This window comes from Suricata suricatta, chromosome 2 (assembly GCF_006229205.1).
Source record: "Suricata suricatta isolate VVHF042 chromosome 2, meerkat_22Aug2017_6uvM2_HiC, whole genome shotgun sequence".
Lineage (NCBI taxonomy): Eukaryota > Metazoa > Chordata > Mammalia > Carnivora > Herpestidae > Suricata > Suricata suricatta.
The window spans coordinates 7,731,622-7,757,606 of record NC_043701.1 but is presented as its reverse complement, the minus strand read 5'-3'; the positions used below and the strand labels follow the sequence as shown (position 1 = coordinate 7,757,606).

General features: G+C 38.9%; 1 protein-coding gene, 1 long non-coding RNA gene and 1 pseudogene across 2 annotated transcripts in view; all 3 read left to right on the top strand.

Annotated features, from left to right (window-relative positions):
• CNTNAP2 (contactin associated protein like 2) overlaps positions 1–25,985 on the top strand; it is a 1,359,261-nt gene that overhangs the window by 719,781 nt on the left and 613,495 nt on the right. The gene's annotated exons all lie outside the window — the stretch shown is intronic.
• LOC115303868 lies at positions 4,228–7,745 on the top strand (annotated as a pseudogene).
• LOC115277716 lies at positions 10,404–25,709 on the top strand. The gene is made up of 2 exons (XR_003902493.1): positions 10,404–10,483; positions 25,484–25,709. It is a non-coding gene; the product is annotated as an uncharacterized LOC115277716 (long non-coding RNA).

Sequence of the window (25,985 nt, the reverse complement as noted above, 5' to 3'; positions counted from 1 at the left end):
GGAGTGAGGCATACCAATTTGGGAATGAACAAATTCTACCTAAACAAAGAAAACCGGTAATGGGCATCAAAAACCAAAAGTATATTAACATGTTTTATACTTATATCCCCAGAACTGCAAATGTAGTAAGATCCGAACTTGTGAAAGGCTAAAATTATTAAGCCACGAAATCTACTTCTGAAATAAATACCTTAAGAACCGAATTTTTTAAGCTAGATACCAAGAGAAAGTTTCATTGCATCCCACTAGAGAAATGTTTTACTCAACAATCCTAATACGTTTAGGTAAAATATTTCCTGATATTTGGACAAAGACCTATTAGCCTACTTTTAAAATTCTTATTTTCATATCTTATATGTACTATAATCCTATATTTATTTCACAAAACATTATACTTTCTAATTAAGAATGGTTTGGGTGAGGTATCTTCCTTACATCTATAAAGATTTATTTAATTGTAGAGGTATAAAGTTGATATGATTCCTATTTCTTTGACTATACTTAGTATTGTTTTCTTTGGTTTCCAGTGTTTCATTTCTTTTAATTTCTGAATGTAGTCTTATTCTATTCTCATAAGTCATAATTTCTTTCAATGAAAGAAGCAATATAAATTATCCATGCTTTTGGATAGTTTACTATTAGATTTTGTGTCTATTGGAAAGGAATTATGTTCACAATTTTTGCCTATATAGTAAGCTGTGTAAAATTCAATATGCTTTGATGATACTAGACTGTGATTTAGTGGCATCCAAAGGACAAGAAAACATGACTCTGGTATTATAACTTATAACCTATTTTTAGAAGAAATTTCTAAACTTTGGTGAAGTTATTAAGAAAGTGAAGTTTTCAAGTCGGTGCTATGCATTATAACCATGATGTTTAACTCTTGAAACAATGTAGATAAAAACATTGCTTGGTTGTCACTAAAGATTAACATTTTCATTATGTCTAATCAGTATATTAATCCAAAGATTAATCATTTATCTAAGTAATTATTGTCTTAAATAATTGTACTAAAACTGAAGGGTTTAATTAGATTGGACAAGCAAGTAATGTAGACATAACTAAAAGGTAAAAGTAGAGGATTACATCTAGTAATATTCCACATCCAGGCAACTAGACTGTCCACAGAAGACACTGTGATTAAGAGGGACAGAATGGTCACAGAGAAAACAGTTGCAGGCTCTTTCAACAGTATGGCTAGGACTTGATAAAAGCCTCTGCTGAAATAACGGATAAGAGCATCAATCAGTCCACAGACATTATTGTTTCTTGCGTATCAGGAGTTATGACATACAAGCTGGCTTATGAGTTAACTAAGAAAAAAAATGGCAGGGAGACTTCTAGGTCAGAGATGTCAGAATGTGCGGTGATTCTAAGATGGAGGTCAAGGGACACGTAGTTGGAAAGAAATGAGAATGTCTGGAGTAGAGACGTTGAGAGTGAGAGATATATAGAGAGAAATATGAAGGAGAGTCACTGCATGACCTTAAGGATTCCACTCAGAGGGCCAAGGGAATGGTGTTAAGTGGGGTATTCCAGCTGTTACATGGAGAAAAGCATGGAGGGGGGCCAGGTCTGCGAGAAGACAGCCTCCTGCACAGTGCCACTTGAGTAGGGACGAGACCAGATGTCTGAGAGGCTCCCTGGGCATTAAGAGGGAAGACTTTCTGTAAAGTGTAGGTGGTAGAATCAGTGTGAGTCATAATTGCTTATCTGTGGAGTCACTTTAGGATAACTTTAGGAGTAATCTTCCTCTGTACCCAGGAGTGACAATACAGTGGATGACTATGAGTAGTTGTAATGTCTTTATAAGATGACTCAGAGAGGTCATGGAAAGAACTAGGAAAGAACATTGTAGGATGGAAAACACGAATTTGAAAAAGTCCTTAAAGGAAGGGATGCAGCTAACCAATAGGACTCCAAAGTTATGGTCACAGCAGTTGGAAGAAAGTCAAATTAGGAAATTCCAGTAACGGGGAAGCTAAGGCAAAGGAGTGTTTAACAATATGCAGACAAGTAAAAACAAGTGAACAAAAATAAGAAAATTGAGATGTGGGCACTGGTGAGACATCACACAGAGGAAGCCAGGCCTTGGCTTTTGCTTTTCAGAAGCCACTGGAGTGTCATGTTGGTGGAGTCAGGTGGGTAGAGCCACTGAAAAATGAATAAAAAAGGGAACAACAAATGAAGGTTTTCAAGAAGTTTCATGGTAAGAAGGGATGGCCAAATACAGAATTGCTGTTTAATCAGAAGACAGACCAAAGCAAGGGTTTAGGAATTTTTTATATTTTTTTAAATGAGGGAGTTATTAGTAACTTTACACATGGAGGAGGCAGCGGAGCAGATGAGGCTGAAGATGTAAGACAGAGAAGGAATGTAATAGGCCCCAGGAAAGAAAAGGGAATATGGAATCTGCCTTGGCAAAAAAAAAAAAAAAAAAAGAGCACCTGCTCTGAGAAGGGAGATAAAGGAAAGAGTAGAGATTTTCATTACATTCTATTGACCCATACCTTTCTTGACTTTTTATCTCCTTTACCTCTCAGAGTTATGTGGGAGATTTTATTATCTCCACTTTGCAAAATAGGACTCAGAGAGGTGAATAAACTCACTAAAAGTCATTATAGCTAGAAGTGAAAAAGCAGAGTTCAAATGCAAATCTGGCTTCTTACAAGCCTTGCCTACTGACTCACTGAGGAGAGCACAACACGTGGAAAGGTCAGTGCCTTCCCACCAGCGTGAGTTCAGAGCCAACCCCAGCTCGATCTGTATCCTTCCCATCTCTTCGTCACTTCAGCCACCATGAAAGACCAGTTTCCGTCTTGCCATTGACTTTGTCCATCTATGATTAGAAATGCTCTTGGCTCTATGATTAGAAATGCTCTTTGCCAAGTGACCTTTGGTCAAGTCCAATATTTCTGATTAATAAATTAATCTTAAGATCAGATTTATTGAGGATAGCTTGACCTGTGCTAAAAGAGTACTGCATTTCAAGGTGCAAATTTTTTGAGCTTTGAGGTGTGACTTTGAAGAACATTGACCTTCTAGAACTTGATGAAGGCTTTTTATTCCTGCCATTTTATTATGTGAGTGCCTGTGAGTACCTTCATTTTTTTTAATGACTAAAATAGGAATAAAGGAGATGCTGAAGTAATCCTATATTATGCTATAGAATTTGGAAACTGTCCTTTCATATACTTTAATCACATTTTTTGTTTGTGTATCATCTTTAAAATTATCTATTTCAATGACATCATAAAATGAAGATAAACCTAATTGATTACATCGTGTAAATTATGTAGAAAAATATCTCTCCTCAATAGGATGCTGAAAAAGTAGAGTGTTTTACTATAAAAAAAATATCTTAGAAATATCTAGAGTTTTATTAAGACACATTCAACAAACATTTGTTGAATACAGAATACTCTTCTAGATGCTTTGAGAATGCAAGGAGAGCAAAGAATAGTTTTTAAATAGCATTTCCCTGAAAATACAGACAGAAACCTTTTTATAATGAAAATAAAGTCATTTCGTATATGACATAAATACTGAAGGGATTTTACTGCTACATCTTGGATAAAAGATTGAATAAATTTAGAATTCATGACAATTTCTAAAATCATTGCTATGTGCATTTTGTACTGAAAAGAAGATAGCGAGTTATTTGGTGAAGCTTAGGAACAAGAGGAGATAGGAGTTTTGAGTTCCATGGCCCAGTGTACAGTCCAGGTTCTACCAGAAAAATAAAACCAGTAAAAATATGTATGTTTAGAAATTTAATGCAAGGCATTGGCTTACACGGTAGTGGAACCTGGCATGGCAAGACCAAAATTGGGGCACACTCTCAAGAAAGGCAGACAGGAACTCAGAAGAATGAGAAGGAAGCTGCTACCTATGGGTAGAATTTCTTTTTCAAGGAAAACTAAGTCTTTTCATCCTTTCAGCTGATGGAATCCGATCCATCCAGCTTATGTGGCAGCATCTCTCTTACTTAAAGTCAATGGATAATGGACTTTACCAACATCTACAAAATACCTCCCTAGCAGCACCTTGATTAGTGTTTGTTTGAATAACTGGGCACTGTAGCCAGGCTAAGTTTGCCCATTAAACTGATCATCACAGTCAGTAGAGATTATTTTGTTAAAGGAGCAACTGACAAATCCATCTCTAGAGTAGCAATGATTTATTCCTCAATTGTGCAACACGTAACTCTGTCAGATGGGGAAGATGGACCTCTTCGAAGTGTTGGAGGACCTTTCCTTCGCCTATCTCTCCATTTATGATGAGGGGACATGTGAACCTGGTGTCAGGTTGCCAAATAAGATATTTTATATGGTTTAAGAAGTGGTGGTTTGAACAGATCAAGTAGATGAACTTAACTCAGAAAGAGATGTCAAAAACAAAGATTTTCCTTTTCTCTTTGTTGTTTCAAAGAAAATTTTTTTTGTTACATATTTTAACCAGGATAGTATGTGTCCACCAGGGGTCTGGGAGTATTGACTCATTGTTCACTCAGAGCTCTGCCTAAAGGAAAGCATCTCCATTGATCCAAATAAGCCCACCGTATATCCCTAATGTTAGGAAAGCTGTTAGAAGGGCCCCCTCACTCCATCCACATCACTTGGCAGTGTTTTTCTGTTTTACTCTTATGGTTGAATCAAACCCCGTCACCATGCAAACTAAAAGTAATGGTACAGAAACTCAGAGAAAGTTGAAAGAACTCATTATTTTTTTCAGAACAAATATGAATGCAATAATACATAAATTTTATTTCAAAGACTATGTTTTCCAGCTTTTGTTATTTTCCCACCAGTGAATGACAGTGTAGTCTATTATCCTGTTTGCCTCTAATTTACCAAAACCAGTGACCGAGTAATTTTATAGGACAGTGAATATTGTTGCAGAGTGTTAGTGGATTAGGAATGCCATAGCTATTTTGTCCTTCACTCTGTAGCTTGTATTCTCTTAAAGAAAATAACTTTTGTTTTCTCCTGGTTCTGGATCTGAAATTCAAGCTAAATGTACTGGCCTCTATACTTAATGTAAGTTATACTTAGGTAACTAATATTTTAACATCTCTAAATGAGGGGCGCCTGGCCGACTCAGTCAGTTAAGCGTCTGACTTCAGCTCAGGTCATGATCTCATGGTCCATGGGTTCAATCCCCCGTTGGGCTCTGTGCTGACAGCTCAGAGCCTGGAGCCTGCTTCAGATTCTGTGTCTCCCTCTCTCTCTCTCTCTGCGCCTTCCCAACTCATGTTGCATCTCTCTCTCTCTCTCTCTCTCTCTCTCTCTCTCTCTCTCTCTCTTTCTCTCTCTCTCTCTCTGTCTCTCAAAAATGAATCAATGTAAAAGAAATTTTAATCTCTAAATTAGATTATGGTATAAATGAAAGGAGAAATTACATTAGTGTTTATTAAATGCTTACCACAGGCATTTACACATTTTGGCTCATCCAACCATCTCCAAACTTGATAAATTATATATTATTATTTTCCTTCTATAACTGGAGAAACATATAACTTGGACGGGTTGACTCACCAAAGGAAAACAATAAAAATGATGCTAAGAGTCCAAACCAAGATTAAAATCTAGCCTTATGTGCCTCTAGATCTGTATGTATTTTCTACCAATATGTTAAAGAGAGGAGGAAGAGAGGAGAGAAAGGTGGGGTGAAGTGGGGGGAGAGAAAGAATTAAAGAGAAAAAGAGAAAGAAAATGGAGCCACCTAATAAGCTAATGGGGGAAAATTTTTATTTTTTCCTAGAGTGCAAAATTAGAATCTGCTTCCAGCAGAATTAAAACAGAAGGCTAAAGCATTTTTGTTAAGCAGGCAGCCAAAAGGGACATTTATGAGAGCTACACATGCTTCATTTTGAAATTCCACCTTCTTTTTTTCAGTATCCCCAGTTTGGCCCTGACAAGTATATTAAAAAATTTGGTTTAGATGACAATTTGTTTGGAACCATATTGAAAAACATTTGATGTGAAAGAAATAAGAACATGCCTCTCTTTCTATAGAGCGCTTGACTTTCATGTTTTTAATATCAAGGTATTTCAGATAGAACAGGCGAATTGTATATTGATGAAATAGAAAAATGTTGCAAAAGGTTATCCACATCTTTTCAGACCTAAGGTATGCAAACAAAATGTTGACGTTTTCTTTTTTTTTCTTTTCAGAAGAAACTCATACACTTAAGCTTAACACACATGTCAAAGCCAACTTTACATTCTTACTGTATTAATTTGCTGTTGACAGAATGCTCAGAAATCCTATTAAAATGAGGGAGGGCAGAGATGACCAGTGTGCCTGTGGGTGGCTGGTGTCAGAAAGGTAGCCCTAGGACACTGACACAGACATAAAAGTCAACCAGCAAAGACAGATATTTATTCTCTTAGGGTAAGGAATTGTTTTCTGTCAAAAGTATAAAATGACTCACAGTTCAGGCTTGTTAGAGGGAGGGCGGATGGACAAGGGGAGGTGGCTTCATGCTGGGTGACAGGAGGAGGGAGGGGACATAGTATGTGGGGAAGTGGGGTTGGGAAGAGAGAGTCCAGGCAGGAGAGTGAGGCCAGAAGGAACGTGGAGAAATAGCTAGAAGAGAACAGCCCAGTCTGCATTCTGTCCAGCTAGACTGTGGATTCTATTTAGTATCTCATAAGTTTTACAAAAGCATATTGTGCTAGTTAACCCCCAAATTAAAATCAGTTATCTTTCTTCTTAGAAGGCAGCCATAGAAAGGTCTCTAGAAACCAAAACATTTGTATTTGTTTAATTTCAAAATATCAAGATGGTAAGGTGATCAAAGTAACAAAATTACTAGAATCAATACTATGAGACTGTCAAGTCTAATAAATGACACTTAATACATAATCATGGACAGAGGTTTGAGCTCTATTAACCACAATTATTAGTTTGCATGAAAAGAACTGGTAGAATAACTTATAATGTTTTAATGTAAAAATAGGAAGTATTGATGAAATAATGTTCACCAAAGCAGAGAAGAAATGTGCACTTCCTGAACGAACAGTCCTTACACATAGGTCTTACAGACTTTCACAGATGACTTGAATTCTGGAATCGCCAGACACATATTATCCAAACTAATAAATAGCAGCAAAAGCATAACATAGTGGGCGATTTTAAAATAAATACTTGGGACACGAGGTGCTGCGAGTGAGAGGAACCCAGTTGTAGTTGCCGCTGCAGTGGTTACTGCAACGCCCAAGGCCAAGAGAAAGACCAGGAGCAGAAGTTCAGTTACAGGGTTAATCGGAAGCTCTGAACTGAAATGCTCGACGGAAAGCAGCATGCAGATCGAGTGTTCTCACATCCGACATGCCTGGGACCATGCTAAACCCGTGCGCAGAACCTGGCCGAGATGGGGTTGGCTGTGGACCCCAACCGGGCCGTGCCCCTTCGTAAGAGATAGGTGAAGGCCATGGACATTGACGTACAGGAAAGGCCTAAAGAGCTTGTGCGGAAACCCCATGTGCTAAATGACCTGGAGGCAGAAGCCAGCCTCCCAGAAAAGAAAGGACGCACGCCGTCTCGAGACCTCATTGACTATGTACGTTACATGGTGGAGAATCATGGGGAGGACAGTAAGGCTACAGCCCGGGATGAGAAGAATTACTATCAAGATACCCTGAAACAGATTCGGAATAAGATCAACGTCTATAAGCGTTGTGGAGTGGCAAGCCTTCGTTGATTCTCTGCAGAAGAATAAGATGGAGATTGAGTGAGTGGCTTATGCCTGCCCCAGGCTGAGGCCTTCTCCTGGACCAAAGAAGCTGGAAGCCAGGGTTTAAGGCAAGGAGGGGCATGTGGCTGGATGTGGCTGGCCAAACCCCATGGAAACAAAAGGTTACACACGCACACATGCGCACACATTCATGCTCCTCTCAGATAGGAACGGTCTCCATGAGGCTTCTAAGGGCCCTGGGAAAAGCCAGAACTTGCTGTTTTCAGAGGGGGTTGGTTTGTTTACCTATAATGTGTACATAATAAAATAAGGCTATTTAAAAATAAATAAATAAATACTTGGCATTGGAATTTTATAACTTTTAAGATAAGAGTGTGACCAGTATCTAAAAGTAGTCTAAATGTGATAATGAAGTTTCAAGATACTCAATGGTGATGACTTTTTCCCTCCCCTTCTATACCCAGGCAATTTATTTTTCTTTTTCCTTCTAGTCTTGTAATAGGTATTTTTCATATTAGGCAAAGCATCTATATCTGTCTCTATGTGTGTGTGTGTGTATGTGTGTGTGTGTGTGTGTGTGTGTGTGTGTATATATGTATGTATAATGTTTCACCTGTTGGGATATGCACTAGTGTATGTCTCTATGATCATTTAATGTATTTCTATGTGTTCGAAATACCACACACACACACACACACACACACACACACCCTGCATAATTCCATGGAACTCCATGGAATTCCTCCATGGCTAGTTCTGATACACTTGTTGAAAATACCAACGCACAGAGCTTATTTGAAGTGAAAAGAAATCACACTATTTATATGGAGTAGGTGTTTGCTACTGAAGTTGATAGCATCATTTGTGGGGAAAATAATTCGGCTGGAAATAACTGGAAGTCGACTGTAATTTATTAAACTGTTTTAAAAAATGACAGAGGTGGAAAAAATTAAAACTAAATGTAAGTTAATATCACACTCCTAAAGCCAGAGTCTTTTGCCAAGAACAGATACATATTCGGTGGAGAGGGGTTGGCTTTGGTCAAAGATGGGAAATAAGGATCTAAAGTAACATAGACTAACTATGAATTAAAAAATCACCTGGGATAAGAACAGTCTAGAAATACGTAACTAGTTTTTTTTTTTTGAATTGGTTTTCTGCTATCCCTCAGAATTGCTGTTATCCTGAAGATAGGCACAATCTAACCCAGGTGAAATATATAAGATATGTAGAGGCATGGTTCAGAGAAATTTTTAAAAAGCATAAATGATCTGAGGAGGAGAAATATAATTGGGATTATATATGTAGGAGAAAGGTCTATAAAAAAAAAGAAGTCCTTGAGAAAATAAAAATAATTTTGAACAGCCTTGGAAATTTCATTTTTAATGAGAAAGTAGAAAAACAAAGATATTGGGCTTCTCTTATATTAGAAGGGATTTAGTAGAGATTTCATCCAAAGCAACTTCTTAGGATAGTGTAGATGAAATGCTTGCCTATGCATAGAAGTTTCAGAAAGAAAAAGAAACTTAGCTTGCATCAAATTCCAGTAACTGAAGTTACAACACATGGAGAAGTCTCGAAACCTGTCTCTCAAGAAAGCTAACATCACTTTAATGAGTTTTGTATGATTCAGATTCTTTTGATAGAATTTGATTTATCAGCACACTCTAGGTGGATCTCAACTATAATCAGAGTCTGTGAGATTGAGATTTACAGTCAAAATGCCACTATATTAATTTGAAATGAAAAGAGTAACTGCTAAAGGGATAGAATGGTCTGGCCAGTGCATTCCATGCAGGCAAGGTGCATGGAGAGCCAAATAGAAAGCAGGATGCCAACACGTCAATTTAAATGAAAAATGGAATGCTGGAAGGACTGGATGCTTTTGTTCTCAACCCTGCCAAATTGCTCCCTGGAGGGTTACCATAAGGGGAGCCAAATTAGAATCAAATGCTTGCTTCTTGAGCATGGACCTCAAACTCAAGGAGTGAATTAGGTTTGGGGGGTTAAAGGCCCTAGGCTACCTTTGGGCAATGGATCCCTTTTTCTTAGGCTACAGTCATGCAAAATTCATCTTACTATCCTTTTACCTCCGTATTAGTTACCTTTCTAGATTCCTTCTCTGTCTTTTATTATTTAGCTCTGTTCATATATTTACTCAGATTACCGTGGAGCATTGGTGGCCTAGTCGTGAATGTGTTCTAGTCTTTGCTTTGCGTTGATGTTTTGGTTAACTAGCAGAAGGCAATATTATCTTCAAGACTTTTCAGGGAAGTCCCCAAGACCCCAGTACTGACAACCCAAGACAACAGAGATGATTTCTTAAAGTTCTTTCCAACCCTCTGTTTCATGGGGGAAAAATGTTTCCGGTGCTGTATTATTGCATGGAAGTATCTGAATTTCCTTTTCAAAGCCTAGGAAAGGCAAAGAAAAAGAAAGTTGGATGGACTTCAAAGATGTGGCCTACATATAACGGCGTCCTTAGTGTTTTTGCAGTTCTGAGAAAGAAATCATCATCATTTTGATTGAGATGTTTGCATTCATTGACGGGAAACATGATTTTCCTCCCCGTGGGGATCAAATGGAATATGCAGATACAGTACTTCATAGTAACTTTTATAGATATTTTGATCATTTTCATCACATTAGAGCTTCCGATTTGGAACCGACTATGAAAATGAAGAAGCACTGGCTCAGCAAAAAGTCTTCATGTTAGACCATCTGCTCGCTGGAAGCTTTTGTGACAACAAACACCACCAAGATGGAGAAACCATTGAGGTGAATAAGCCTTATTATCTGTCCATGTGTTACTGTTGAAAATACTGAAGGCAGGTCACGTGTGTTTTGCATGGAGCTCCACTGGAAAGCTGCCATATGATAATACAAAGAAAGATAAGGCAGAAGAAATATAAATGGGAATGACTACAGAGTAATACAATTAATTTATAGCCAGATATATTAAGTTTGCTTAAGATTGACAGCCGATTTACCCCTGGGAAGGAGAAGGAGAGAAGGGAAATGGATTTTCTTTTAAAGAGCTCCTGAAACCTACTAGGATGTGCCTAATGAGGTGATGTAATATAAAACATCACTTGATGTGAAATTTGCATAGTGCCTTTTTCCCCTAAGAGATTGCTTTGTAAGAATAACAAAGACACTGAAATGAAGTGGAAAACAAAATAACAAAACACAAATATTTTCTCAGTGTTTGCAAATATTAAAAATAATTTCCTATCTTCTGATTTCATTTGTTCTCCTGAGAGCCACCTGGAGATCCTCAGAATGTAAAATGATACTTTAATTAATACATTGGGATTTAGATTTCTTTATAACTATGCCACTTGTATAAGAAATGTTCGTGTCTATTTATGAGCCATGCAAAGCTGTGGTCGTGTGAATTATGCTATGTTGTGCAGGACCAGACAAACACCCATAAACACCTTTAATTTATGCCCAACTGTTGTGGTAAATATGCCAGCCCTTATCAAGATAGTTATAGGGAGTCTGCCATTTGTGATTTATTCCCTTCATTTTGCACCTTTTTTTTCTTTTAATGGAGAACCTTCTTATCTAAAGAGGAAACAGTCTGGAGACCCTAGTGTTTAGACTGCACTTTACCCCAGTGGTCCATATCTTCCCCATTGCTACCGTCTTCACAATTTCACGGGAGACCTAGAAATGCCTTGCTTTAAAATCCTCCCAACAGGAGGATTCTGCTACCAGACATTTTACATTCATTGCTTAATTAAATTTTAGCATAAAGTTTCTCAGTCCACTGCATCACCTTGTACATATTGTTTTGCATTTGAAACCCTTCATATTTAATGTTGAAATCACTTTTCATTCCTTCATCTGGTCATTCATTCTCTGAACCACTGTTGACTGACCATCTATTCTCTTTAACTACTAGACTAATTACTGTGGATGGTTATGAATTGATTAAGACCTGGTTCCTTAAGGCAAGGATCTCCTGTTAAAGCTGTTTGAGTTTCCTTCTAAGAGAGGGAGGAAGGTGTGAGACTGATGAGCCTCTGGATTCATAGTGCATCCAATATTGACCCTAAAGGCATAGGTGGCTGAGGTCATTGCTGAAGGATGTGCGAGCTCATTGAAGCCATGTACTCTCTCCCCTGTCAGCATCCCCAAGCCCCCACCGGCCACACAACATGCACAGTAAAACTTAAGTGCTGTACCCAGCCACCTGTCTGCCACGGGCTGCTGTCCTGATTGTGGTTGTTATAAACCTATTATAAACAGATGCCCAGTGATGATGGTGTCTGTCCGGGGCTCCCTTCCTGGGCCAGGCTCCGCCCTGCTCCCCCAGCCATATTATAGAGTCAAAGCTTCTCTTAACCCAACCCTAAATGTCCCTAGTGCGCGTTTCCCCATCCTTTGCCTCAAGAACCCAAATGGTTTTATTGCATATTTGATGTAATTTTTAGAGAAAATACTGGCGTTTTCTTTTTGTAACTCCTTTCTAACACCCTTGCATTTTAACTTTAAGCCATATATTTTTATTTCCAGAAACAGAATATTGTCTCAAGAAGTGTTTAAACCTAATTCAGTAAAGGTCAGTTCCCCACTCTGAGGCACAGTCCACACTGGCTAAAGGAGTTCCCGGAGTGCTTTAGAACTTGGTGGACCTTAGTGGTAGTGGGAGCCATGGAGAAATTTGTTCTGCTCTGACCTTCCAAATTCAAGGGCCTCCTTTGTGACTGCTTCTCAATAGAAACACACTCTAGTAGGCCAGACTGTACCGTGACAGAGTGCTACCATAAGAGAAAGTTTGACTTCTGTTTCAGTCACCAAAGCCATAATGCCCTTCATATCTCTGACACTAATAAAAGTACCAGTCCCTCTCCCTAAGTGGTCCCTCACCCTAAACCCTCAGGATATGCATCTTTGTCTTGCTATAGGCTTGCAATGAAGGCCAATCTTAGAAAATTTAATACCAATTTTCAACTTACTTCCTTTAATACTCAGATGATGGTATAAATATTAATCAAACATGCAACATCCCCAATCTCTTTGTATAATGTAAGTGCAACATTTCACTTTGAACAATAATACCCTCTCTTCGTTAAGGACCCTTTGTCCTTTACACACCACGTTCCAGATTCTGTATCTATGCCATAGCCTCAAGGACCACATCCCAGGAGTCACTGAGTCCACCCATGGGACAGCACAGCCCCTACATCTGCTTCTGAATCATGGAGCTGCTTAATGGTCCATTGAGGCTGTTGGCAAGAGTCAGATTAGGAAATAAAATTAAGGTGTAGGGGTTAGGCAGGAAATTCAGATAAAACTACTTGGGAAATGTAGCTAAGCAAAATATAATTATCTAACTTATAATTAGCCCAGAACATCAGGCCTACCATCCCTAAAGGCTTCTTTTTTGCAAGGAGACAAGTGATACCATCAAATAGCAGATGGTCCTCTTGTATGAGTGCAGGAGAGTAATGGATACTTCTTACCTTAAGAATGTAGCCCGCTCAGAATTTGGTTATAGGAATTCCTATTGGCGCTAACTCATTAGCTTAATAGTTCATTATTTCTCTGTCTTCCATTGCTTTGGGCTAGTGCAATTATTACATTAAAAAAAAAAGAGTTCTGGAAAATTTCAGTAACATTATAGTCCTGTTGGCCTCTATCATTTGATCACCTAGAACAGCTACCAAATTAACACAACTGAATTAAATTTTATTAATTTAATCACAAGCCAAGAAATTCGGTTGATTGCAACATGACTCTGACAATTTGTGATAACATTTTAATTTTATTCCTTAAAAATCCTCTGATGTAGAAGCACCTGGGTAGCTCAGTCAGTTGAGCATCTGACCCTTGGTTTTGGCTCAGGTCATGATCTCAGAGTTTGTGGGATGGAGCCCTGCATCGGGCTTCATGCTCACAATGTGGAGGCTGCTTTGGATTCTCTCTCCCTCCCTCTCTTTCTACCCCTTTCCCACATGTACACCTCCACATGTGCACACGTGCACTCTCTCTCTCAAAATAAATAAATCAACTTTTTTAAATGTCATGATATATATTTTTTAAAAATTTTTTAACATTTATTTAATTTTGATAGAGGGAGACAGAGTACAAGTGGGGGAGGGGCAGAGAAAGAGGGATACACAGAATCCAAAGCAGGCTCCAGGCTCTGAGCTGTCTGCACAGCGCTTTACACGGGACTTGAACCCATGAACCAGGAGATCATGACATGAGCCGAAGTTGGACATTTAATCAACTGAGCCACCCAGGCGCCCCTATATTTTTTTAAAAAAAGAAAACTATTGAGGTCTAGAGTGTGACTTTTGCCCCATTGAGTGCTCCTGCTTCAAGGACCTTGCTTGTGGCCCTGGAAGTAGCAGTTTTATTTTAAAAAGGGGCGGAGCTAAACCAAGTCCCCTTAGTTCAAGGAATGTGCTGTGGGGAGGGGGAAAGCCAATACCAGAGCAGGTTTCTGGCTTCTGTCTACCTAAGAGACAGCTTCAGTGAGATGAAAGTCTAGTTGATTCTCTCCCTTGATTTGTAATAGGCATCTTCAAGACATCTTAGGTTGCTGAAAGCAGCCTGGCCAGTAGGAACTGGCTTTCAGTTATGCTTCCCTCCTGACATGGTGTTCTGGAATTATTCCTTTGTATACTGTGTGTAATTATAACCACAAAAGCAGTATCGTTTATAAAAAGCCTTTATTTCTACATGTGGACTTGTCCATTTATTTATTTACCCATCCAGTCATTTAAGTTGTGTCCATTTAATGCAATGCATTCCTTCTTTGTACCCACATCTCCTGAATATCTACTCTATAAAAGTCACTTTGCTAAGTTCTCTAGACAATAAAAATAAAGCCCAGTTTTCTATGTAGCAAATCTGTTGAATCACGGAGACATTAGCAGAATCTTAAGCCAATATAAATTTGTCATTTTACTTGGGGAATGGAAATGCATAGTAGTGCACTTCTACGTAAAACAGAAAATGTTTTATATAATTTATAGATAAATATATAATTTATATATAAGCATATATGCATATATATAATTTTGTATAGAGATATCATTTTAGAAGTAGTAAACATGATTTCCTGTAATTGCTTCTTTAATGGTAATGAATAAAACCTCTGAATGCTTATAAATGACTTGGAAAGTATTCATTTGTAAAACAATCAAGTAGGGTAATTATTCATTTTTGGAATACAAGGAGAAGAGTGATAACAATTACTTTAAGCTTTAGATTAGGGCTTCCTAGCCTGTTTTCAGATCAAGGATTTTAGCTCCATTAGAATAGGGATGTTGCATTTCAAGTCATCACGGTTTTACCAGCATGTAGAGCTGTGCCCAGCACATAGTAATCAACATTATTATAATGAGGATTAGTTGAATGATTGAAAGACGGAACACAAAACCCTTTCAATGATCTGAGAAGATGCGCAAAGCATCTTCATAGGGAAATACTGTGGGTTCACGTGTCACCATTTTGCATATGTTTCAGGGAGGTGATGGACTCTCCTAACTCTCACCCACAGCCGCCAGGTTAAGAACCCGGCCTTAGCTCAAGGAAACAGACAGGATATGTACAAACGTGCTTCACCCAAAGCAGAGGGGACAGCTGCTGTCATGGGCCAGGCCAACTCTTGAAATGTCCATGTGATACTCAGAGGTATTCTGAGTCTCTACAGGAGACCTGGTGTGAACGAACGTATTCTTTTTTTTTTTTTTTTTCAAAATCGGTTGCAACTGATACTCCAAAACTCTTCTAAATACTTAGAGTAAGCACAATGTGGGGAGGAGGGGAAGCTCACGTTTTGAAGGGCTGGGGGTCAGATAATAATGTTTAAAGCTGTCATATATCATTTCTGGCCCTTAAGTAATACCCTCAGGAGAAAACCCTCTTGACTGAAATATCATTTTGCTCCTTCTTAGGAATAAAATCATGTAAGCAATTGAAAATATTCGAATTATTCCTATACCCCACTGTAATTTGGGTGTCTATGATTGTGCAAATTCATTTACTGAAGCCCTAACAGTACCCCAGAACGTGACTGCATTTGGAGAAGAGCCACTAAATACGCAATTACGTTAAAATGAAACTGTTGGGACAGGCTCTAACCCAATCTGACTGGCGTCCTTATAAGAAGAATCAATTAGGACACCCAGAGAAGCCAGCAGTGTGTACAGCAGAGACCGCATGAAGATACAGCAAGAACACGGACATCGCAAGCCAAGGAGAGAGGCCTCAGAAAACACAAAACTGCCAACATCTTGATCTTGGACTTCTAGCCTCCCGAACTCTGAGAAAAGAGATTTCTATCGTCTAAGACATCCAGTCTGTGGAATTTTCTTATGGAGGCCCTAGAAAATGAATACACTGTCTTTCATCTTTTTGATCAATGTACTCTGTACAAAAAAAAAAAAACCCAAGAATGAGAGTCTTCATCTTACTCCAGATCATACGATTTTCGTGTCTACTAGCCAGAAGTCCACCTAGCGGAGCAGCCCGTTTGACAGTACCGTGGATAAATAGTATGCTAGAATTGTCGAATTTTCTTTTGACACACGAAGGAGAGAAGGAAGACAATATTTATATAACATCGACTCTTTGCTAGGCAACTACGTGTTATCTTTTGTTACTTCGTTTTAGAGCATGTTAGGAGGTAGATATTGTTACTCATATTATATGAATGAGAAAACTGAGGTGCTGGTGGGTTTGAACATGTCAGTGGTGCCCCTCACACACTAACTGGCAGAGCTGGTGTGCACATCCCACTTCGGATGCTAAGACCTAACTTCCTTTAGGACCCCGCACTGATCATCTCGTGTTCTCAGGTCGCCATGCCTCTGAGACATCAGCTTTCCAGAGAAAGATTAAAACGTGAGTTGCCATTTGGCTTCAGTGTGTGAGGTCATGACACCAGAAATGTTAAAGCAGGTTTTCTTTTCTATCCTCAAAACATTAACATTCTTCTTTTCCCAGCTGAAAAATATACCCAGCAATTAACTTGAAAACAAGGAAATGCCGCCATCGAGACCCCAGTGCTTTCCATTCTTGAGCATGTATCCAAAGGTCAGAGAACATGCAGCCAAGACTAATCAGCTAAATTGTTCATCTTGCACCTAAGGATTAAGAGGCGACGCTCAAGAAAATCAGTCCAGGGGCGCCTGGGTGGCTCAGTCTGTTAAGTGTCCGACTTCAGGTCCGGTCATGATCTTGCAGTTTGTGGGTTCAAGCCCCGCATTGGGCTCTGCTGACAACTCAGAGCCTGGAACCTGCTTCAGATACTGTGTCTCCCTCACTCTCTGCCCCTCCCCCACGCATGATGTCTCTCTCAAAAATAAATAAACATTTTTTAAAAAGTCAATTTAGCATGAAGTTATTTTTGATAGTGAAAGGACAGATTTAGCATATTTTGTCACTTTTATTTTTATATTCTACATAACTAGCACAATAAGGATTTTATAAAATTGTTTACCATATTCTCTGAGAAGAAAAAATTGCCTGTTCATAGATCTACAGAAGTCAAACCTAATGGGTTTTATACAAGTTCTTTACAGTATTTTTATTTGTATCTATGTCCTAGATGCCCAGAAATCGACATAATGATTGATTTTCTTTTGATGTAATACAAACACAGTTCTAATTTCCTTTCTCTGAAAAAATCCTTTATATATTTGGGTAATTTTTTAACATTTTTATTTCTTTTTGAGAGATAGAGACAGAGCATGAGCAGGAGTGGGACAAAGAGAAAGGGAGACACAGGATCTGAAGCAGGCTCCAGGCTCTGAGCTGTCAGCACAGAGCCCAATGCGGGGCTCCAATCCACAAACCATGAGGTCAGGACCTGAGCCAAAGTTGGACACGTAACTGACTGAGCCACCCAGGCGCCCCTGTTTGTGTGATATTTTTTAAGTTGGACAAAATTTCTTGACCCATCTTATTTATTTTCCCTTGATATAGTGATATTTCAACATACTCTAATATATATAATTGTCAAATAATGGTACAGGCTTTAAATGGAGTCAGATTTTATTATTTTTTAATTTTATGCTTTTAAATTGGCATTCTCCTTGTTCATTTCAATCACTTCATGTTATTGGTGGTGCCTTTTTGTTTCAAAGGAAACTATTAGACATTGGGAGATTTTATTTTACAATCTAATTATTTCCATTTCCATGATTGTCATTATAAGAGCTTCCTTTTATTTTTAAGTGAATATCACCAAATAAGAATATTACGTTTATATTAAATGCATTCCTGGCCAGGGAATAATGCCAAATGATTTTAGGGCATCTGCCAGCATGAAGAGACCATCTCATTTAGACATTCTTCTAGGGTGGCTGCAAAAAGACAGTGAACTTTTTTTTTTTAAGAGTTTTCTTTTTTGGAAGAGGAGAGGAAGCAGGGTATCTGGCTAACATAAAGGGAAAGGTATTTTCTTTTATTCCAAAATAACATTTCACCCGCTTCTCAACCTGCCGCTGTGTCTGCAAACTCTTACATAATGGGGAAAATCTGTCACAAGATTGTGTGGTCTTGCTCTCCCTGCATCTTTTTCGTTTTGCTGCCACAATTCTAAGATTGATCCTCAGAATTCAGTTGAGTCTTTTTTCTCCTTTGAGATAAGGATGTGTTTCAGCTGGAACAGTAAATGGAGCATTCTGAGATTTCACTGCTGCCCTTCATCAGCACAGGGAGGCTCCTGGACTCCTGCGCCTCTGAAATCTCTTTGGGCCTACACTGTAAATAGAAATGGCTTCCCATCAGGCTTAGAATGAAAACCAAAATCCTTATCTTGACTTCACAGGGCCTTTCGTGACCTGGCTCCTGACCGTATCTCTGGCCTCATCTGCCGCTCTTCCCGTTGTTACACAGCTCAGACGGAGCCCCCAGAACAGAGATTCAAATCTAGTTCTAGTGGCTCTCCCCCCAGGGCAGTCAGTCAGTGAGCAGCCCCTCCTCCACACCATGCAGGTACAGGGGGCTCAGAGCTCTAACCCCAGGCTGAAACCAGCTCTGGGCTTGAAGTCACGTCTTTTTGAAGTATAACATCCATAGAGATATGTGTAAAAATCAAAGGTGTAAAGTCTGATTGCTTTTCACAAAGCAAATTCACGTATGTAATCAGGACCAGACCAAGAAGTAAAATATTACTGTGCCGCAGCAGACCCCTCAGCAACCCTTTTCGAACCTCTTTCCCCACAGACAGTCACTCGCCTGACTTCTGAAACCACCAGTGTCTTCTCCTGATTTTGAACTTTATATAAGAATACTCTAGGTACTCTACTGTATCTAACTCCCTTTGCTCAATATTCAATTTGGCAGACGCATGCCTGTTGAAGGTAGTGTAGTTCATTCTCCTTGCTGTGTGGGTGAACCACAACTTGTGTTCTGTTGGACTGTAGGTAGATATCTCCGTTGTTTCCAATGTGGAAGTAATCCAAATACTGCTGCTGCAATCATTGTTGTGTATGTGTATATAAACATTTATATATACGTATGCCTACAAATATATACATGGAAGATACATATCTAGATTTGGGGTCTTAGCATGTAATTCTATTCAATTTACATCAATCCAACAGCGCAGAGGAGTTCCCAATACATCCTATCCTTGCCAACCTTTCCTAGCGCATCATTTTAGCCATTCCCATGGGTGAGATCAGCTCTTTCTAAAAACATTACTTTTTTTTCTTAAAATAACTAATTTAGGTTAACGGTAAGAAAAAATAAAACTTAGATAAAAAAAGGAGAGTGATTAATAATTAAGTTTAGAAAAGCTAACAGAGATATTAAAAACCACCTGAAGTCCACCACCTGAGATAACCGCCACTAACATCTCGTGTTACTCTGTTGGATTTGTCCTATGTTGATGCTTTATAACCTATGCTTAGCTTCGTGTTCCTTAATTTTTAAAAATACAGTGGAAAGCTTTCAATGCAAATAAGTTTATTTCTGCGGCATAAATTCTAATGTCTAAATAAGATTTTATCAAAAACTTTTATCATGATATTAAAATGATCAGTCTTGTAACCACATCTTTGCCTAGATCCTTAATTAATCAATTATGTTAAAATAAAGTCCTAAAGTGGGCTTGTTTGTGTCAAAGGCTGTATACTGCAAGGCTTTTGGAGAACATTGGCAAACCATACTATACCCCCACCCATGGTTGTCAACTTCCCACATCTTTGCCCATGCTGGGTCTGAGATTGCTTGTTTGGGTCAATGTGGCACTATTTTATTGGGAAGATTTACTGTTAGTAAAACAATGACTCCATTCAGTTTCAAGGAAGCTTCGCTGCTCCTTATTGTACAGAGTGACCCTGGGTGCCTGGGCATGCCCAGTCTCCATCCCTGGGTTCAGGTAATTCAACCCTTCCTTTGCTTTCTGTCAGCATCACTGCTGTCCACTTCTGGGATTCTTCATCGACTGGCCCTGGTCATCCTTCTTACAATCATATCAACACCACCTCAGGCTTCGGATCCACTCCTAAGATTATCTACTTTTCTAACCCTTATCATCTCTTCAGGAAACAGCAATAACAGCAGGTAACCTAGGATCCTACGTCTCGTGTTTTCTTCCAGAAATCTGGGAATGTTTTGATTCTCCCTGGATCCCATCTTTCAGAAGTGGTATTAGTGTTTTCTTATTCTTCTTTCTCCATCGGGACATCTTCCATGTTATTAGTAGCTCCTGTAAAATATTTGGGATGACATGCTGCCCAGTATATAAAGATCTGAAACAGTCCTCTGTAATTCTGGAGTGTCCATCTGTTTGTTTTCTCCTGTGTTCTTGGCTCCATGTGGCCTCAGCCTCTCCTCAATCTTGAATCCGTGACAGCAGTGATAAAAAAGAGGTATGAGGCTCATGTCCTAATATACCAAGTGTGTGAATGTCCCTCGACATTCTCCTACTCATCTGGAATGAACTCCTCGGCCACAGTAGACTGACAAGGAGGAAGCTGGAGGGAGGGTGGGTACAAAAGTCCTCTCCAAGGGGCTCTTGAAGAAGCAGTAACTCTTAGAACAACTGCTGAGAAAAGTCCTTCAGCCATAACCACAGACTTGAGAGCTCCATTTTTCAGGTTCTGTCTTATGAACATTACTGTACAGTGTGGTCATCTGGGGGGCGGGGGGGGGGGGAAGGAAAGTTACTTGGTCAAAATAACTAGCTTGATTTGCTTTATACCTTCTAATTAGCATCTTGATTTCCTAAAATTAGGAGGCAATATAGAGCATCTCCCAGATTATTTCCTTAGAACAGCAAATAATATTTAGAACACTAGTAGTCCTTGTGACTGACTAAAGTCCAGAGGTCTTTGTGAAGCTCTCAAGTACTTTGTCCTCAAGATTTACACCCTCCTCCAATGAATGCTCCCCTGGCAGTGACCAAGTCCCTGCGGAAGGGAAGGACTGTCTGAATTAAATGGAATGGTCCCAAAGCAAATGGAGTGATAGGAGCTCACAGTGGGCTGTGGGCTGTATCCTCTTACAGAACTTCCGATCCAGTCTTCAGTTCAGATATTATGATATTAACCACAGCAGATATTATGAAGAACCATAGCAAATATTATGAAGAACCATTCCAAAGGAGCCATGGTTCTCCAAATTAAGACTCACCCTCTGGGAGCCTGTGTTTCCTTTTGTAGACAGCTAAGTCAAGGTTGCAGGAGTGTAGAGGAGCTAATGGGAGGGGATTATCATGTGGCTGAGGGTCATTTATGTTCTGAACGCTGTGCTGTTACATACATGATCTTATTTAATCCTTGCAACGTGCTTACTCTGCTTTGTCAGCCAAGTAAAAAATGAGACTCAGAGAAGTGAAGTAATTATCCGTGGACAGGGCAAATCAACAGTCTGGATTAAGTTGAGATGCACTTGAAGCTCCTCCTCTCCACTATCACGAGCTGCCCCCTAGCCATACAAAAGCAAATCATCTTATTCTTCTGCTCCCCATTGAGAAAGGACTACAGCCTCTTGTCCCTCCTGGTTCACTGGCCTGCTTCACTGACCTCCAGTTGAATCTAAGTGAAAGTGACAGCCCCAGCCCCAGGGAGGCCCTAAGTGCAGTTCCAAGGAGCAAACCGGAGGGATGTCCAAGCCTGGAGGCAGGGCTCTTACATTCCCAGATACAGACCATGGAGACGCGACTCTGTTTTAAGTGAATATGAGTTTCAGTAAATAATGAAAAACAATCAGAGGTGGTTGAAGAGCTAGAAATCAAAGACAACCTGTACTTTTTCAGGACTTTTAAAGGGCGGAAAAAAAGAATTTTAATACATGTCAAATGATCTAATCATTAGTTGAAGCTTTCCAAAAAAAGTCAAGTCCAATGAGGTAAAAGTCATAAAACTTGTGCCAAAATATATTCGAATGCTATTCGTTGTTAAGTAGTGTATTATTAACAGTACAGACTGGGAGAGGTTTAATAAACAAGAGATATATTGTCGCTATGACTGTTTACTTTTATTATTATTTTTTAGTTCAGAAGGAAATTTCAGGCTGTGCAATACATAAGCAGAAAGGGAATGAATAATGCATTTGAATAATTGGGCTAGCATGAAATGCTAAGCTTCATTTTCATTGTGGGCAGATAATATGGAAGAAAAGATTTTGGTGGTGGAAAGATGTAGAGTCTATTTAAGTGGAGAATATTTTTGTTGAAAGCATATCCAGTAACATCTGAATACCAAATAAAAGATTTTACAGTTTCATCTCTCCTTAGAGATTTTTTTTTTAGTTGTTGTTGTTTTGTTTGGGAGAAAATTGCAGTTTAAGATCTTTCAGACCACTTCATTTGCAAACTGCTATTACTATGGTTCCGCTTCTGAAAATGTTTAAAGCTGCAGGCAATGAAAAGATGTGATATTAGAGCTTTTCCTTATAAAGACTGCTCTCTATTGTAAAAAAAAAAAAAGCAATATAACAATACAATATTATTTATAAAGAGTAATTCAAATAAGTAGTATTTCAATGTGCCTAGCTGAGTTTTTGAGATAATGGATGGCAGACTCTCTGAGAAAATGTATTTTACATAGTTGTTTAAATGCGACAGAGTTCAAGTAATTATCTTCATCATGATAAGATCCAGAGAAATTTACACTGGCTGTTGGAGCTTGTACATAAAATTCATTCCTTATTACAATATATAATAAAGGTTGCTCCTTGTTTTTTCCCCCAAGTAAGATAAGGCTAGAGTTCCCCTACGTAGAGTCTAGTTTCTCCAGTTGATAGCTGAGAAAGTTCCTATAGCATTCAATCCGTTGACGATTTTTCTCATTTTAGTATATCTTGTTAAAAACATGCATAATGGACTACTTTATTCCTACTTCCCTATTAGCTGTTTATATTAGATCTTTCAACTTAGGGAATTGTTTCTTTTACCCAGGCGTGTGCTAGTTCACCAAGTCTGTGGCGGCTTTAAACAACAAAATTCTATTCGCTAACAATTCTAGAGGCTGAAAAGTTGGAGGTTTGTCAGGGCCAGCATTCCTCTGAGGGCTCCAGGAGAGACTCCTTGCTGCCTCTTCCCACTACTGGTGGCTCCAGGCCTTCCCTGGCTTACAGGGGCGTCCCTCCAGTCTCTCCTCTGTCTTCATGTGGCCTTCCCCCCTCTGTCTCCATGTGTCCCCAGTCTTCTTTCTCTTACAAAGATACGGTCACTGGAAGTACAGCACATCTGAAATTCAAGGTGGTTTCATTTTGAGATCCTTAATTGTATCTGCAAAGACCCTATTTCCAAATAAGGTCACATTCACAGAAATAAGGGGATTAGGACTTGGATGTTTCTTTTGGGGGGAAACATTTGGATCCATGACAAGGGGAGAAGAGCAGATTTTGGAGTTAGACAAAGGTGGGTTAGAAGCCTGACTTTCCACTTGTGTTGAGGAAATGCTATCATGTCCTTAATCATTCAGAGTATCTATCAGTTGCTTTCCTCTGTGAAACATGGGTGATAATGATATTGGCTACACACATATCGTGTAAGATAACAGATAGTGTGTGTTGTGAGATAATGTGCATAAAGCAGTTAGCCCAGTGCCTTGCCAATAAATGGCGGTTGTGATTGCTTTTTAGGATATTGTGTGTTTTGGGGTTTTATTTTTTTCAGTGAATGATTTTATTGACTTCAGTTTCTAGAGGGTCCCTCTTTCCTGTTTATACAGCAGAGGCTTTGTCCTGTAAAAGACAAAGTTACAAGAATAATTTCTGTATTGAAGACTAATTTTGTCCAATGAGAAGGGTGCTGCCTCATGGGATTGTTGTAAGGGTTAAATGGAAATACTGTCCGTGGCGTGCTTAGCACCAGTGTTTATTGTTAGTTACTGTTATCCACTATTCCCGGAAACCTGCCAGATTCACAGGGCAGGGCAAGGCTACCACGTTCCTTTTTAAGCCTCAACACCCCCTAAAACAATAAAGGCACAGATATAATTTAATGACTTTCCAAATAGGCCACACATATCAAAAATTAATAACCAATCATGGCTTTAGTACCAACTGATGGTTTGTTTCTAATTTGCCCTGAATCCTGCTCTTGGGTATATGCACTTTCCCAGGACTGATGCATGAGGATTCAGTTAAGCTCATCAAAACTCAGTTCTCCCAAAGTCCTTATTGCCTTCCAACGGCTTTATGCCCATGTCTAATGGTCTCAGATGGCTTTGAAATTGTTCTTAAGATGAACCTTCTCCAGAAAACCTTATTGAATCGATCTTCCCCAAAATTAATCATGCTAGAATTACTTACTAGTAACTTAACTTTCTTTCTCCTTAATCGTTCTTCTCTTTGTTATTGATTTCTTTTATGGCATCAATCAGAAGACGCTAGATAACGGAGTTGATTCCTTGCTGTATTAATAATATGTCATTAAAGGCCTCAGCTCTGCTAATACTCTCTTAAGAGACTACAGAATGAAGGCTTCTAACTTGTAGACAAAGGCTTTGCCTTCTTTCTTCAGGGCAAGATCCTAAAAGGTGACTCACTTAGAGAGTGGGGACCCCACACCTGCCGACAGTGTGTTCCAAGTTGTTTCCCCTTGGTTCCCCTGTACCCATTACAATTTGCATTTGAATTGTCATGTCTTGAGAACCATGAAAGCATATTTAGCTAAATGTGCTAATTAGATCTTTGTAAGCAGCCGTATGTTATTTTGGTTTGTGAAATTCAAAAAGAATTAAAAACACATATATTTTACTACTTATAAGTGGGGTTGGGAAGGATTCAGTCCACACAGCACAAGTGAATCTGAGGAAAGAGATAAATTAGAGATGTGCTTAATGATCTAATGGGAGAAAGTCAAAGACGTTTGAAAGTTTTCTTTAGAAAACCATTGGGCCGAGCGATGCCACGTGTTGAGTCTTGCCATAATTAAATAGAAATGTTTGAAAATTACATTTCCAACCTCTTTTCAACTAGTGTGCCTACCTTGGAGGAATTTTCAAAAGAAGTCTGTGGTATATCTATTTTTAATGAGCCCATGTCATTCCTTCTCTGGTGACTTATCCGTTTTTATCAGTTTCTCTGTGAAGAGCAGAGTGATGTATGGGTGTGATAACTTGCAGTGACATCTTACGGTGTGATCCATTATCTGGAAGATTTGGGGAAGGAGCTCTCTGAAAAAAACATAATTAAGGAAACAAATGTTTTCAGAAATATAATAAAGATCTTTTATGGTTTTGGTTCAGGAACATCCATCTCTATAATATCATACACTGAGGAAATAGTCTGCCAATCATCTAAATAATACTTGTGTTTTGATGTGTCTGGGTTTTGCTTTCCCTACAGAGAAGCAAGCAAACAAATCATAAACAGGCAATACGAGTAAAAAAGCATCTGGTGATTTCTTCGAAGTTCCTTCCTAGAAGCTATTAATTGAAAAATACACTGAAGAAGTAGATTCAGAGGAGACAAGGGAAAAATGGACAAAACATTTCAATACCATGACCATGTTGCAACGCTTTATCTATTTTCTCAGCAATAAAAATAGGCAATCAATTGCTAATTATCTGGAGGTATGGTCTCCTTGTTTTGTGGCCTTTGCTTCTTGATCTGGATCAATGGAACCAACAGAAAAAAAATTTTTTAACAGAAACATTTTTAATCTGCCTTTTAAGTACCCCTTGGTTGACTCTGTTCAGGGAACTAAAGAATTCTTTTTTTTTTTTTTCCAACAATGCCCTTGTGCCTTGCTTTGGAATTATATTATTTCTTTAACACTTACCCTTGATTGATGTAAGAGGTCTGTAGTTTCCAGGCCAGGAAACCATAATTTGAAGATAGTTCATGA